The sequence below is a fragment of the Pseudonaja textilis genome, chromosome Z (assembly GCF_049901715.1).
Source record: "Pseudonaja textilis isolate UNSWEBS1 chromosome Z, rPseTex1.2, whole genome shotgun sequence".
NCBI classification, from domain to species: domain Eukaryota; kingdom Metazoa; phylum Chordata; class Lepidosauria; order Squamata; family Elapidae; genus Pseudonaja; species Pseudonaja textilis.
In genome coordinates this window covers 1,839,349-1,853,964 of record NC_142008.1, presented here as the reverse complement: position 1 = coordinate 1,853,964, position 14,616 = coordinate 1,839,349, and positions in this window count along the sequence as shown.

Here is a 14,616-nt window from a genome sequence, read left to right as displayed (position 1 = left end):
GGGGTGAACTTAGGAACGTGGTTGTTAAGTGAGTCCGACTTCCCTGTTGCCTTTGCTTGCCGGAAGGTCGCCCAAGGGGGGATTAAGTGACTGTCATAAATCTGAGTCAGTTGCCAAGAGTCTGAATCTTGATCACGTGACCATAGGGTGCTTCAACAGTCATAACTGTGAAAAACAGTCCTAAGTCACTTTTTCGGTGCCATTGTAATTTGGAATGGCCACTAAATGAACTGTTGTAAGTCGAAGACTCTCTGAGTTTCATGCTTAAGGCGGGACTAGAACTGCCCGTCTCCTAGTGATTGGCCCAAAGTCACCCAATGGCTTTCATGCTTAAGGCGGGACTAGAACTCCCTGTCTCCTGGTGATTGGCCCAAAGTCACCCAATGGCTTTCATGCTTAAGGCAGGACTAGAACTCCCGGCTCCTGGTGATTGGCCAAAGTCACCCAGATTCCTTTCATGCCTAAGGCGGGACTAGAACTCCCTGTCTCCTGGTGATTGGCCCAAAGTCTCCCAGCTGGCTTCATGCCTAAGGCGGGGCTAGAACTCCCCGTCTCCTGGTGATTGGCCCAAAGTCACCCAATGGCTTTCATGCTTAAGGCGGGACTAGAACTCCCTGTCTCCTGGTGATTGGCCAAAGTCACCCAATGGCTTTCAGGCTTAAGGCGGGACTAGAACTCCCCGTCTCCTGGTGATTGGCCCAAAGTCGCCCAATGGCTTTCATGCTTAAGGCGGGACTAGAACTCCCCATCTCCTGGTGATTGGCCCAAAGTCACCCAACGGCTTTCAGGCTTAAGGCGGGACTAGAACTCCCTGTCTCCTGGTTTCTGGGCTAGATGTTCTACAGCAAGCTGAGACTTTAAGCCACAAATCCATCCGTTTACTCTAGGTGGAAATGATGAGATGCTTAAGAGAACAACCAGGTCCCTACAAACCTCTCGGAGTCATCTGACTGAGGGTCAAAAAATCAAGATGGCGGCCACGACCCTGAGATCAGAGCTCAGATTAGCTACAGGCGGAAGACTCTGTGAATCTTAGACGGAGTTACATCCAAAAATGCTGGGGAATTGAGTCAAATCAGCATTAACAGCAGGGATGGGATTCTACCAGTTTGCACCTATTCTCTAGAACCGGTTGTTAACATTCTAAGCAGTTCATTATTAGAAGAAATTACTGGGCTAATCCTGTAAGGAAGGCAGGAAGGAAACATTCTGGTGTTGCTTACAGAAACTGCCTCTCCGTTAACCCTTATTACATTCTTGGCAGGACTGGACTTCGTGTCTCTGGAACTTCTCTGGAGTTTTTTTCCCCTCCTTTGCTGGTCCTTTGCTTGTGTGGAGGGACCATTCAAAGTTACAACGGAACTGAAAAAAGCGACTTATGACCATTTTTCACACTTATGATTGCTGCAGCGTCCCCACAGTCATGAGAGGCCAGGAAAGGAGATGTGTGCCTCGATGTGAGTGATATTGAGTTGGCCACACCCAGCCAATGACCTGATCACCAAGCCATGTCCACCCAGTCACATGACCACCAAGCCACACCCACCAACTAAGCCACACCCACAGAACCGGTTGTTAAAAAAATTTGAATCCCACCCCTGATTAACAGAGACAGAGGGGTAAACCAAATAAGCCGATAAGGGTTGTCGGTAAGGATTGCAGCTGCCATCTTAACTCTTTGGGCCTCTCTTCTCCTCCACAGATGCTCCAAGAAGTTGTCCACTTTGAACAACAACAAGAAAAGAAACCATTAAATCGATGAATTAAGAAGTTGCCAACCGAGGCTGCCGTTTCTAACGGAAACCCTCTCCAATAATGGAGTCACTTCTCCAAGAAAATTCAGCTGAATTTGCATTTAGAAAGGCTCCATTAGTGGAATTTATGTGCCTAACAACAACAGGACTTGTGTTGTTGTTGTTTTTACTTTAAAGACATCTTTACCGGCAATGTACAACAACCTGTAAATTAGAGAATTGAACATTTACCAAATATGCGACAAGATGTTGGAAATGCAAATGGTGATAGTTGTTTGACTTGCAATATTTTATTCTCTATTAGTGTCAACCGGAGAAAACTTTTAATGATTTGTATCTTTCAATGTCTCCTCACACTCTGCCTTTTTTTCCCTTCCCAAAAATTGGCAGTCAATTGTGAATTTCTGGAATACTTTGTTCTTTCTTGGCACAGCGTTGACGAGGAACGATGGAGACCGTGAATTTTCAGATGTTCTTGCAAACATTTCATGGCCCTATTAGGTAACCTCATCAGTGCTAGAAGGGAGAGGGGTTTGTGGAGGAGGAGGAGGAGGAGGAGGAAGAGGAGGAGGAGGAGGAGGAGGAGAACTGTTGAATCCTTGGTGATCTCTGAGCTGGATGATCTTCTTGCAGACGTTTCATGACCCAACTAGGTAACATTATCAGTGCCAGAAGGAGGTGGGGTTGCGAGGAGGAGGAGGGGGAGGAAGAGGAGGAGGAGAGGAGGAAGAGGAGGAGGAGGACTGTTGGATCCTTGGTACTCTCTGTGCTGGGTTGTTTTCTTGCAGACATTTCATGACCCAACTAGGTAACATTATCAGTGCCAGAAGGAGATGGGGTTGCAAGGAGGAGGAGGAGGAGGAGGAGGAGGAGGAGGAGGAGAGGAGGAAGAGGAGGAAGAAGAAGAAGAAGGAGGAGGAGGAGGAGGAGGAGAAGGAGAAGAAGAAGAAGAAGAAGAAGAAGAAGAAGAAGAAGAAGAAGAAGAAGAAGAAGAAGAAGAAGAAGAAGAAGGGGGAGGAGGAAGAGGAGGAAGAAGAAGAAGAAGGAGGAGGAGGAGGAGGAGGAGGAGAAGAAGAAGAAGAAGAAGAAGAAGAAGAAGAAGAAGAAGAAGAAGAAGAAGAAGAAGAAGAAGAAGAAGAAGAAGAAGAAGAAGAAGGGGAGGAGGAAGAGGAGGAAGAAGAAGAAGAAGGAGGAGGAGGAGGAGGAGGAGGAGAAGAAGAAGAAGAAGAAGAAGAAGAAGAAGAAGAAGAAGAAGAAGAAGAAGAAGAAGAAGAAGAAGAAGGGGGAGGAGGAGGAGGAGGAGGAGGAGGAGGAGGACTGTTGAATCCTTGGTGATCTCTGAGCTGGATGTTCTTCTTGCAGACGTTTCATGACCCAACTAGGTAACATTATCAGTGCCAGAAGGAAGTGTGAGGTGCCCTTCTGTGTTCGGAACTTGCACTGCTTGTGGAGACTCACATTTGGCTGGGGAAGCGAGCCGCAAACGTTAGACGGCGGGAACGGCTGGTGCATATAAACAAAACCTCTAGCGCGGCTTTAGTTACCGTCGCTGTTGTTTCTCGATTAAATCTAAAAAGGAGGATAATGAAGGCAATTTGTAATCAGGGTTTGCTCTTTGCAGGGCTTCAAGCTCCTGTCAGTTATTAAAATTCTCTTTAAGCTTCGCTAAAAGTGACACAGGCAGCGCTAATTGGTTGGGTAATAGATTCGCAAATTAATCTAACTTCAGCTTCTTGCATAAATATTGTATAAATAGGCGAAGGAAGATTTTCCCCCCTTCCTGTTAGAGATGGATTCTCTGATAAGTACAGGTAGTTCTCGACTTACGTCCATCAATTGAGCCCCAGGTTTCTGTTGGTAAGCGAGACAGTGGTTAAGTGAGTTTTGCCCCATTCTATGACCTTTCTTGCCACCGTTGTTCAATGAATCACTGCAGTTGTTTAAGGTTGTTAAGTGAATCCGTCTTCCCCATTGACTCTGCTCGTCGGAAGGTTGTAAAAAGTGGATCAACAGACCCCAGGACACTGCAACCGCATAAGTATGAGTCAGTTGTGGAGCACTTGAATTTTGATCACTTTACCAAGGGGATGCTGCAATGGTCATAAGTGTGAAAAATGGTCATAAGTCAGTTATTCGGTGTTATAACTTTGAATGGTCACTAAATGAACTGTTGTAAGTCAAGGACTACCTATATGTCTTTGGTTTTGGAAAACAGTTGAATGTTGCTATTTTATATTATAAACCTGATGGTCAGTGACTATATCCAGTAGAGGTCCTCAACTTACGACCAGAATGGAAGTCAGAATTTCCATTCCTAAGCAAGGCGGTTGTTAAGCAAGTCATGACTGATTTTACCAGCTTTTTGCCAATGTTGTTAAGTGAATCACAGGGTCACTAAGTGAATCTGAGTTTCCCTCACATTGACTTTGTTGGATGCTGTCTTGGAAGATTACCAAAGGGAATTATGTGGACACTGCGACCGTCATAAATACAAGTCAGTTGCCAATCACCTGAATTTTGACCACGTGACCACGGGGGAATGCTTCAACAGTCATAAGTGTGAAAAACGGTCATAAGTCACTTTTTTTCTGTGCTGTTGTAACTTTGAATGGCCGCTAAATGAACTGTTGTAAGTCGAGAACTACTTGCTGGCTGCCATTCGCCTGAATTACTTCCAATTTTTTTGCCTGCCTGACATGCAAGGTCAATGGGAAAGTCAGACTTACTTAACAACCAACTTCAGTGATTCACTTAATAACGTCTTCAAGAAAGATTGTTAAATGGAGTGAAACTCACTTAACAGCTGACACACTTAGCCAGAGGAATTTAGGGCTCAGTTATGGTCATAAGCCAAGGACTGCCTGCGATCAGGTCAAAAAATTGTCAGCAGAAAAGAATACAGTCAGTCCTCAACTTATGACCACTTGCTTAGCGACTGTTTGAAGTTATGACTGACCTCTCGGAGGGTACTTGCAATTTAATTCTGAAGTTCCGACGTTCTCCCTTTGTTGGGTTAGGGTGGTTTGTGGCATTCTGTGGTCACATGACTGGGTTTTACATTCCCCCAGCCCCAAAAAACTGTAAATTACTTCCAATTTTTCACAAAACACCCGTAGTGAATAAATGGTTCATTTAACAACCGGGCCATCACTTCATAACTTGGTGGTAAGCTGGTAAAATCAGGTCAGTCACGTGGGTGACTCATTTATGACGATCATGACTTACGACTGTAAGGGGCAGGTCGTAAGTTGAAGATTACCAGTGGGAAAAATGAATTAAGCAGAGGCCTAATGAACCAGCAGGTGGCGCCATGGAGCTGCCTTGAGTGCTTTCAAAAGGATTTAACTAAAGGGTCAGACTGGTTGATCTTAATCTCCAGTCGAAATTCCCTGGGAAACGAGAGGGTCCTTCACTTTGCAGGCACTTTGTATGTGCACAGGAACCCCTTGCAGTTGCTGGACAGGATTTGGGGGGGCATCACGGGGAGAGGAAGGGGATTGAGCACCCGGCCCTTCAAGGAGCGGGGTCCAAGGACGGAGCTCCAAGTGAGACAGAGCTCAGCTCCGGAGACGGGCGAGGGATCCCTGAACGGCGATGCTGTCTGCCAGATTCCTCCTTTGCCTGGGAAGGAAGGGAAGAAGGAAGGAAGGGAGAAGAAGAGAGAAGGAGGAAGGAAGGAAAAGGGACAGGAGACAGGGAGACAGGGGAGGAAAGAAAGAAAGGAAAAATCTATGAAAGAAGGGGAAAGAGAGGGAAAGGAGGGAGGGAAGCAAAAAGGAAGGGAAGAAGGAAGGAAGGGAGAAGAAGAGAGAAAGAGGAAGAAAGGAAGGAAAAGGGACAGGGAGACAGGGAGACAGGGGAGGAAAGAAAGAAGGGAAAATCTATGAAAGAAGGGGAAAGAGAGGGAAAGGAGGGAGGGAAGCAAAAAAGGGAGGGAGGGATGAAGGGATGAAGGAAGGAATAGGAGAGGAGGGAGGGAGGGAATGAGGCAAGAAGGAAGGAAGGAAAGAGAAGTGACAGGGAGAGATGGGGAGGAAGGAAGGAAGGAAGGAAGGAAGGAAGGAAGGAAGGAAGGAAGGAAGGAAGGAAGGAAGGAAGGAAGGAAGGAAGGGAAGGGAAGGAAAAAAATGCCACCGATCACCTTTTTTCTGATAAATTCAATTTCGGACACTTCCCCATCTATGTCCTATGCAGGACAGTCCCACCAGCCTGGGTGAAGCCCTCTTCGGTTTCCTTCGGGCACCTTGGAGTAAAGGCAGAGGAAATTGTGAGGTTGGAAGAGAGGAGTAGGGGAGGCTCTTTGCAAGTGGCACTCAAAACTGCCAGGAGTTGAAGGGCAGTCAGGCTGGATGACTTTGGCAGATGTTGACAGCTGGCAAAAAAAAAAAAAATCCTTAAAAGCCCTCATTGATCAAACACTTGGCATTTTCTCTGTGCAGACCCCACTGACCCCAAAAATGTGTTCAAAAGAAAAATTTCTCAACCTTGGCAATTCCTTCCTTCTCTTCCTTTCTCTTTTTCCTTCCTTCTTTCATTCCTCCCTTCCTTCTCAGCTACTTCCTTCCTCTTCTTCCTTCTATCACTTCCTTCCATTCCTTCATCCCTTCTCTCCCTCTCTTTTCTTCCTTCCTTCTTTACATTTCTCCCTTCCTTCTCTCCTACTTCCTTCCTCTTCTTCCTTCTATCACTTCCTTCCATTCCTTCATTCCTTCTCTCCCTCTCTTTTCTTCCTTCCTCCTTTACATTTCTCCCCTCCTTCTCTCCTCCTTCCTTCCTCTTCTTCCTTCTATCTCTTCCTTCCATTCCTTCCTCTCTCTCTTCTTCCTTCCTTTTTCCATTCCTCCCTTTCTTCTCTCTACTTCTTTCCTTCCCTTGTGTTCTATTCCCTTTTCTATTCCTTCCTTCTCTCTTTCTATTCCTCTCTCCTTCCTTTCATTCCATCTCTTTTCTTTCTCTCCTTCCTTCCTATTTTCCATTCCTCCTACCTTCTCTCTATTTTCTTTCTCTTCCTCCCTGGACTTCCTTCTTTCCTCCCTCCCTCCCTCCTTCCTTCTTGTTCTCTCTCTTATTCCATCTTTCTTTCCATTCCTCCCTCCCTTCTCTCTCTGCTTCCTTCCTTCCTCTCCCTCCTTTATCTTCCTTTTATACCTCCCTTCTGTTCTGTTCTCTCCCTCTCTCCTTCCTTCCTTCTCTCCCTCTCCTTCCTTCCTCCCTCCCTCCTTCCTTCCTTCCTTCCTTCCTTCCTTCCTTCCTTCCTTCCTTCCTTCCTTCCTTCCTTCCTTCCTTCCTCACGTCTCAACTTTGCTTATAGTTGGGAAATGTTCCTCAAGAGTAACATCCCTCCTTAGAGGAACTATTTCGCAAAAGTATTTTCTTGTCTCTTTTTTTTATCTCAAATGACCCCAACAGGACCCAAGCCTTTTTTCCTACATTATATGCATTAAATTGGATGTTTTAATCAGAGTATTTGAGTGCCTGTTTTTGCTTGATCTCATCGCAGATATTAATCCGAATCCAACAGTGGCAGAATAAAAGCAGTAAACACAGCGCTTGCTTTAAGCCTTGTTGTCTCATTTTTTAAAATTATGTATTGTGTTTTGTTCCTTCTGCCTTTTTCTTTTTGTTTTCTAATTACTGTACAAAAGAAAGAAAGAAAGAGAGAGAGAGAGAGAGAGAGAGAGAGAGAGAGAGAGAGAGAGAGAGAGAGAGAGAAGAAAGAAAGAAACAGAGTGAAAAAGACATATATCTGATGACGAACACTATACACAAGCCTGATGATGGCAGATGAGATTCTGCCGAAACGTTGCTACAACTTTAAAAGCACAACTACAATGACGTGGGAAAATACCCAACAAAGCTGAATACCATACATGTAAGTACCCGTGAAAACTTAAGAATCAATCTATCTATCTATCTATCATCTATCTATCTATCTATCTATCTATCTATCTATCTATCTATCTATCTATCTATCTATCTATCTTTCTACTATCTACCTATTATCTATCTATCATCCATCTATCTATCTATCTATCTATCTATCTATCTATCTATCTATCCATATCTATCTATCTATCTATCTTTCTACTATCTACCTATTATCTATCTATCATCCATCTATCTATCTATCTATCTATCTATCTATCTATCTATCTATCTATCTATCTATCTTTCTACTATCTACCTATTATCTATCTATCATCCATCTATCTATCTATCTATCTATCTATCTATCTATCTATCTATCTATCTATCTATCCATACATACAAAGAGCTTTTGTATATATTTATATTATACATATATATACCTGTATATATTATGTTATGTTGTGTTTGTTATGTTGTTATGTTATTCTATTGTAATGCTATATTATCATATCATAGCATATATTGTATCATACTATATTAATACATATATATTTCTCAGCTTATGAAGAGAAGGAAACATATTTTCCCTCATTTGCTGATAGCATCTCTGGACAGCTAGCCATAGAATGGAACAAAAAAGAAGACAAAGAAAAATGAGATGAATTTAATTATTTGTAATGTGTTTTAGCCTTTTTTTTTTTTCAGCCCAAAAAATCCCAAAATTGAGTGAGCAACTTTGCCATCTTGCAAGTGAAAATCCCCCAAAATGAGATCTGGATGAGAATTTCAATATTCTGTGACTGAATTCCCACTCGAAATTTTGGACCAGGAGCTGGGAACCCCCACAGTGGGCATAGGGGTAGGGCAAAGAAGTCAAAATGGCGGCCCTGAACTTTGTTGAACTCCTTCTCAGAATAACAGAACAACCGCGTTGGAAGGGACCTCGGAGGTCATCTAGTCCAACCCTCCGCTGAAGCAGGAGACCCTATCTCATTTCAGAGAAATGGCTGCCCGGTCTCTTCTTCAAAACCTCCACAACTTCTGCTTTGCTGATTAATTGTTCTTAACTCTCGGGAAATTCCTCCTTAGTTCTAGGTCTCTCCTGGGTTAGTTTCCACCTGTCGCTTCTTGTCCTGCAGGGTTTCCCAATCTCGACAACTTTTAAGACAGGTTAAACTTCAAATCCCAGAATTTCCAGACACCTCACAGTTGCCAAGATAGGTCAGCGCAGGCATCTGGTACCTGGACTATATCAGTCCTTTTAGATCTAGAGACAACGAACACTCCAATAAATAAAAGGGTTTTGAAGCAAGTGGTAAGCTGTTCCACTGATCGATTGTTCTCACTGTCATGAACTTTCTCCTTAGTTCTAAGTTGCTTCTCTCCTGGATTCGTTTCCACCCGTTGCTTCTTGTCCTGCCTTTTCAGGTGCTTTGGAGGGTAAGTTGACCCCCACCTCTTCTTTGGGGCAGCCCCTCAAACCCTGGGAGATGGCTCTCCTGTCACCGCCCCCAGACCTGTTCAACAGAGCAAGCCTCTCCCTTTCTCCCTCCCACCCACCAATTGTTCCAAAAAAGATCCCCGCTGGGAAGCAAGCAAGACACACCATGATGGCTTATATTAACGTTTTAAAATAGCCTACCATCACTATTATTATTCTGACGGGCAAAGGTGGCAGTCCACGTCCCAGGGAGCTTGGTAGCCTTCCGTAATTGAAGGAGGCCAATTGAAGACAATTCAGCTTTTTAAGTTGGGTTCATTTCAGTTGGGGGTGGTTGGGAAGGAAAGCCAGAATGATCCTAAGGAGAGGACATTCCAAGTGGAAAAATTAGCACAGAAGTCAAAAAAATGTCAGGATGGACACCGCAAACTTCCTATGTCCATCAGAGTCCTTGGGACCAACGGTGCTTCTTCCTCCTGGGCTGAGGGATCTCTGGTTCGCATCTGGACTAACTCTAATCTAAGGTGACCAACCATCCTCCTTTTGTAAGTTCTGTCCTGTCTCGAGAAGTGCCCTCCTACATGTCTTCCTTTTTGATATTTGAAGACTAATCTGCAAATCTCCGTATTTGATCGATGCCGATCCGATCCGTTGTGTGTGATGTGACGTAGTTGCATTTGACCTGGCGATTCAACGAGACTCGGTACAGTCCGGCGAGACGCGATGATGATTCGCACGCGCTCCACACAGGAGAATTGTTTTGAGAGAGTGGGCCGCGCGCAAGTGGTTTTATTTTATTTTTTTTCTTCAATTTATTTGTGTTCTTCTTCTCATTGTAAAAAAGTTGGTCACCTTATCTAATCTGTTGTCAACTTGTTTTACAGCACAGGTCTCAAGCGCTCGGTTCACCTTAAACCAGGATTCCCCAAACTTGGCCACTTTAAGACCTGGGGACATCAGCATGGTTGAGGAATTCTGGGAGTTGAAGTCCACGAGTCTTAAAGTGGCCAAGTTTGGAGACCTCTGCCTTAAGCTATCAATCCTGGCGTATTAATCCTGGTACTCACACAAACCCACATTGCAAGCCATTTCTCCATCTCACCGTGTTTTGCAAGCTCTTAAGGTCACACATCCAGGATATTCTTCTCCTATCCCTTTCTACAGGTAGGTCCTCGAGTCACAACCGCAATTGAGCCCAATTTCTCCCACAAAGTGAGACATTTGAGTTTTGCCCCACTTAACGACCTTCCTTGACATTGTTGTGAAGTGAATCGCTGCAGTTGAAAAGTTAGTCGCCTGGTTGTTAAGTGAATCTGGCTTCCCCGTTGTCAGAAGTTTGCAAAAGGGGAGATTGCGTAACCTCAAAAGACATTGCGGCCGTCGTAGATGTGAGTCAGTTCAGTGGTGGGATTCAATTTTTTTTACTACCGGTTCTGTGGCTGTGGCTTTAGTCGTGGCTGGAGAAGGAGACTGTAAAATCTCCAGTCAGAGGTGGGATTTGCTGATTCTCTGAACTACTCAAAATTTCCACTACTGGTTCTCCAGAACCGGTCAGAACCGGCTGAAGACCCACCTCTGGAATCTCTTCTTAAAAACTTCCACAACTTCTGCAGGCAAGAAGTCCCACTAAGTCCCATTTATTCTTTCTTTCTTTCTTTCTTTCTTTCTTTCTTTCTTTCTTTCTTTCTTTCTTTCTTTCTTTCTTTCTTTCGCTCTTTTCTTTCTTTCTTTCTTTCCTTCTTTCTCTCTCTCTCTCCTTTCTTTCCTCCTCTCTTTCTTTCTTTTTCTTTCTCTCTCTCCTTTCTCAATCTCTCTTTCTTTCCTTCTCTCTCTCTTGTCTTTCTTTTTCTTTCTTTCTTTCTCTCCCCCCTTCCTTTCTTTCCTTCCTTCTTTCTCTCTCTTCTTTCTTTCTCTCTCCCCGTTTCTTTCTCCTCTCTCCCTTTCTTTCCTTCTTCTTTCTTCCCTCTCTCTTTCTTCTTTCTTTCTTTTTTCTCTCTCCCTTTCTTTCCTTCGTCCCTTTTTCTTTCTCTCCCTCTTCTTTCTTTTTTCTTTCTTTCTCTCTCTTTCACCTTTTTTCTTTCTCTCTCTTTTCTTTCGTTCTCTCTTTTTCTTTCTTACTTTCATCTCCTCCCTCCCTCCCTCTCTCTCTTTCTTTCTTTCTCTCCTTCTTTCCTGTTCCCTCAGCCTGAAGGCCAATGCTTCACGAAGATTTTTCTGAACTAAACGTCCAATGCTGTACTTTCATTAAGAACTCCAACTGAACCTTTCATCTCCTCCGATAATTATTAGTGTCCGTCCGTCGGAATGCCGTAATGTGGATCACAAGGCTATAGTTACTCGGTGGGAAGGCCTGGCAGGCCTTCATTCGGGTTTCGAATTCTGCTTCCATCGGTCCCGGGAAGCGAACGAAGGAGCAGAAACGCCTGTGCCCAATCAATGCATCCAAGGAAGCTACGACAGATCATATTTTTGGGGTGACAAGACACCGAGAAATGGAGCTGAGGTTTTTGGCGTAAACAAAGTTTCGGCTGGACAGAGAATCGCCGAAGTTTGTAATTTTCTTGTAAATTGGAGAGCGCAACTCGGCCTGCGTGCGAATTGCAGAGACGTTTGACAGCACAATCACGATAAGCGTTAATTTTGGTTTCCGTGCAACCTATAATCAACGTATGGAATTCCTTCCCACAAATTTGAGGTCCCTTTTTTGGGACGGTTCAGACAATTGACGGAAGGCCAAGCTTGAAATCCCCCCACCTCAAAAAATTAGCCGAGTTTGAAACCCCCTGAAAACTAAGTCAGGCACGGCCAATTATAAGTAGTCCTTGACTTAGCAACCTTTTGTTTAGTGGCAGCTTGAAGTTGCAAAAAAAAAAAAAGGGACTTACGACCGTTTTTCACACTTAGGACTGTTGCAACATCCCCTTGGTCACGTGATCAAAATTCAGACGCTTGGAAGCAGACATGTACTTATGACGGTTCCCACAATTCCCTTTTGAGACCTTCCAACAAACATAGTCAATTGGGGAAGCCGGATTCATTTAACGACCGAGTTACTAACAACTGCAGTGATTCACTTAACAACTCTGACAAAAGAAGGTAAAATGGGGGAAAGTTCACTTTACAACTGTCTTGCTTAACAATTGTGGCCGTAATTCGAGGACTACCTGTATAACCATCTACAGGTAGTTCTCGATTTACAACTGATCGCTTAATGACGGACTCTCCCATTTATAATGGTTGCACTCACCCGGGGCTCACCTTTTTGTGACCTTTTGACCAGCCGGATTCATTTAACAACCATGCAACTCACTTGTGATTCACTTAACAACGGTTTCAAGAAAGGTAATAAAATGGAGGAAAACTCGCTTAATAGCTGTTTGCTAAGTGGCAGAAATTTTGGGCTCCGTCGCGGTCGTTAGTCGAGGATTAACTAAGAGAGGTGCTTTAAAAGCGCTTTCCAAAATATTAAATAATTCAGGAGGAAAGAGGTGAATAATTGTGTAGTTGTGGGCGAAAAAAGGGGATATAAAACGATGCCTCCTCTATCAAAGGGAAAACGGATCAGCCTCACGTATGGCTTTTCCGGCTCCTTATACTATATTTCTGATCCTTCCGCTATATAAACATAATTAATTAAACATAATACTTTTAATTAAATTTCTTCACGGGAGCCCACCACGGCCTAAAAGGAAACGAAGCGCATGACGGCTAATCCTCGAGTTATGACCGCTCCTTTCGCCAGCCTCTGAAATTACAACGGTGCTGGGGCCAAAGGGCCTTGCCACCAGTCCTCATACTTATGACCGTCGGAACATCGGTGGGATCACGTGATCAACAGATGTAGCGTCCTGGGGCCCGGGGATGGTCACCATTTTTGTCCTGCCCAGTTGCTGTCCAAGAAGCAATGGGGGGAGAGGGGGATGATTCATTTAGCGACCAGGTGACTCATTTAATGACCACAGTAAAAAAAAAAGATTGCAAGGTTGGGCATGGCTCACTTAACAACCGCATTGCTTAGTGATGGAAGTTCCAGTTCCAATTGTAGTTGTAAGTAGAGGATTACAGGAAGTCCTTGAGTTATAACAGTTTGTTTAGTGACTGTTCAAAGTTACAATGGTACTGAAAATTTATGATTTATGACCATTATTCACACTTACCACCGTTGCAGCCTCCCCACAGTCACATGATCAAAATTCGGACGCTTGGGAACTGACTCATATTTATGACGGTCGTCGCATCCCGGAGTCACATGATCCCCTTTTGCGACTTTCTGACAAGCAAAGACAATGAGGAAGCCAGATCTGCTTAGCGGCCAGGTGACTAACTTAACAGCTGCAATGACTCACTTAACAAAGGTGGCAAGAAAGGTCGTAAAATGGGACAAAACTCACTCAGCTCTCTTACTTATCAACAGAAATTTGGGGCTCACTTGTGATAATTAAACAAGGATTACACTAAAGTATACTAAATTTTCCCCACGCCATGAATAGGGAAGAAGATAAATTTTTCCTCAGCAATTAAATCAATTTCACTCACTTCACTAATGACTATTTCAAGAAAGGTCATAAAGTGGGGCAAAACTCACCTAACCGGTGTCTCACTTAGCAACTAGGCTCCATTGTGATCGTTAATTGAGGACTTACCTGTAACCCATAGCGTGGCAGTCTCTCGTAGCCTTCCCCGTCCTGGATTTCAAGAAAACTTTGCACATAATAGTCCTCGAGTTATGACTACAATGGAGCCCAAAATTTCTGTTGCTCACTGAGACACGTGTTAAGTGTGTTTTGCCCCATTTTACAACCTTCGTTGCCATGGACGTTAAGCAAACCACTCTGGTTGTTAAGTGAGTCAATGGTTGTTAAGTGAATCCTGCTTCCTTATTGACTTTGCTCGTCAGAAAGTTGCAAAAGAGGATCACGTGACCCAGAGATACTGCAACCGTCATAAATACAAGTCAGTTACCCAGCGTATGAATTGTGATCATGTGGTGATGGGGATGCCGGAACGGTCGTAAGTGTGAAAAATGGTCATTAATCACTTTTAGTGATTAATATTTATATATTGGTGATTAATATTTATATGTATTTATATGCTAGTGTATGAGTATATACATATGTATGTTTATAGCATATCTACATGAGTGTTATATATATGTACATTTTAAGAGCAGGTGATAGAATTTCATTTTTAACATATGCCAGTGTGCCCACAGTAAAAAAGACAATACAGTTTATTTTATATTGTTCAGTGCTGCTCTAATTTTGAACAGTTGCTAAATGAACCGTTATAATTAGAGGACTACTTGCACACGATCAATTAAACAGGGTTTACAGTGATTTTTAAATTAATTTAATGCCAAGGATTAGGGGTTTCAGCGCAGAAACTTGAGAACCAACGCAGGGACTTTTAAAAAACCTTTAAATTTCTTTTATTTTCTTTTTCTGGAATCTTCTGTCTTCTTCGCTTCTTAGAACATCTCTCTCTCTATATATATATATTTACAGGCATTTTTGAACGAGTAGGAAACATTGTGTTGTAATAGCACTGCATTTA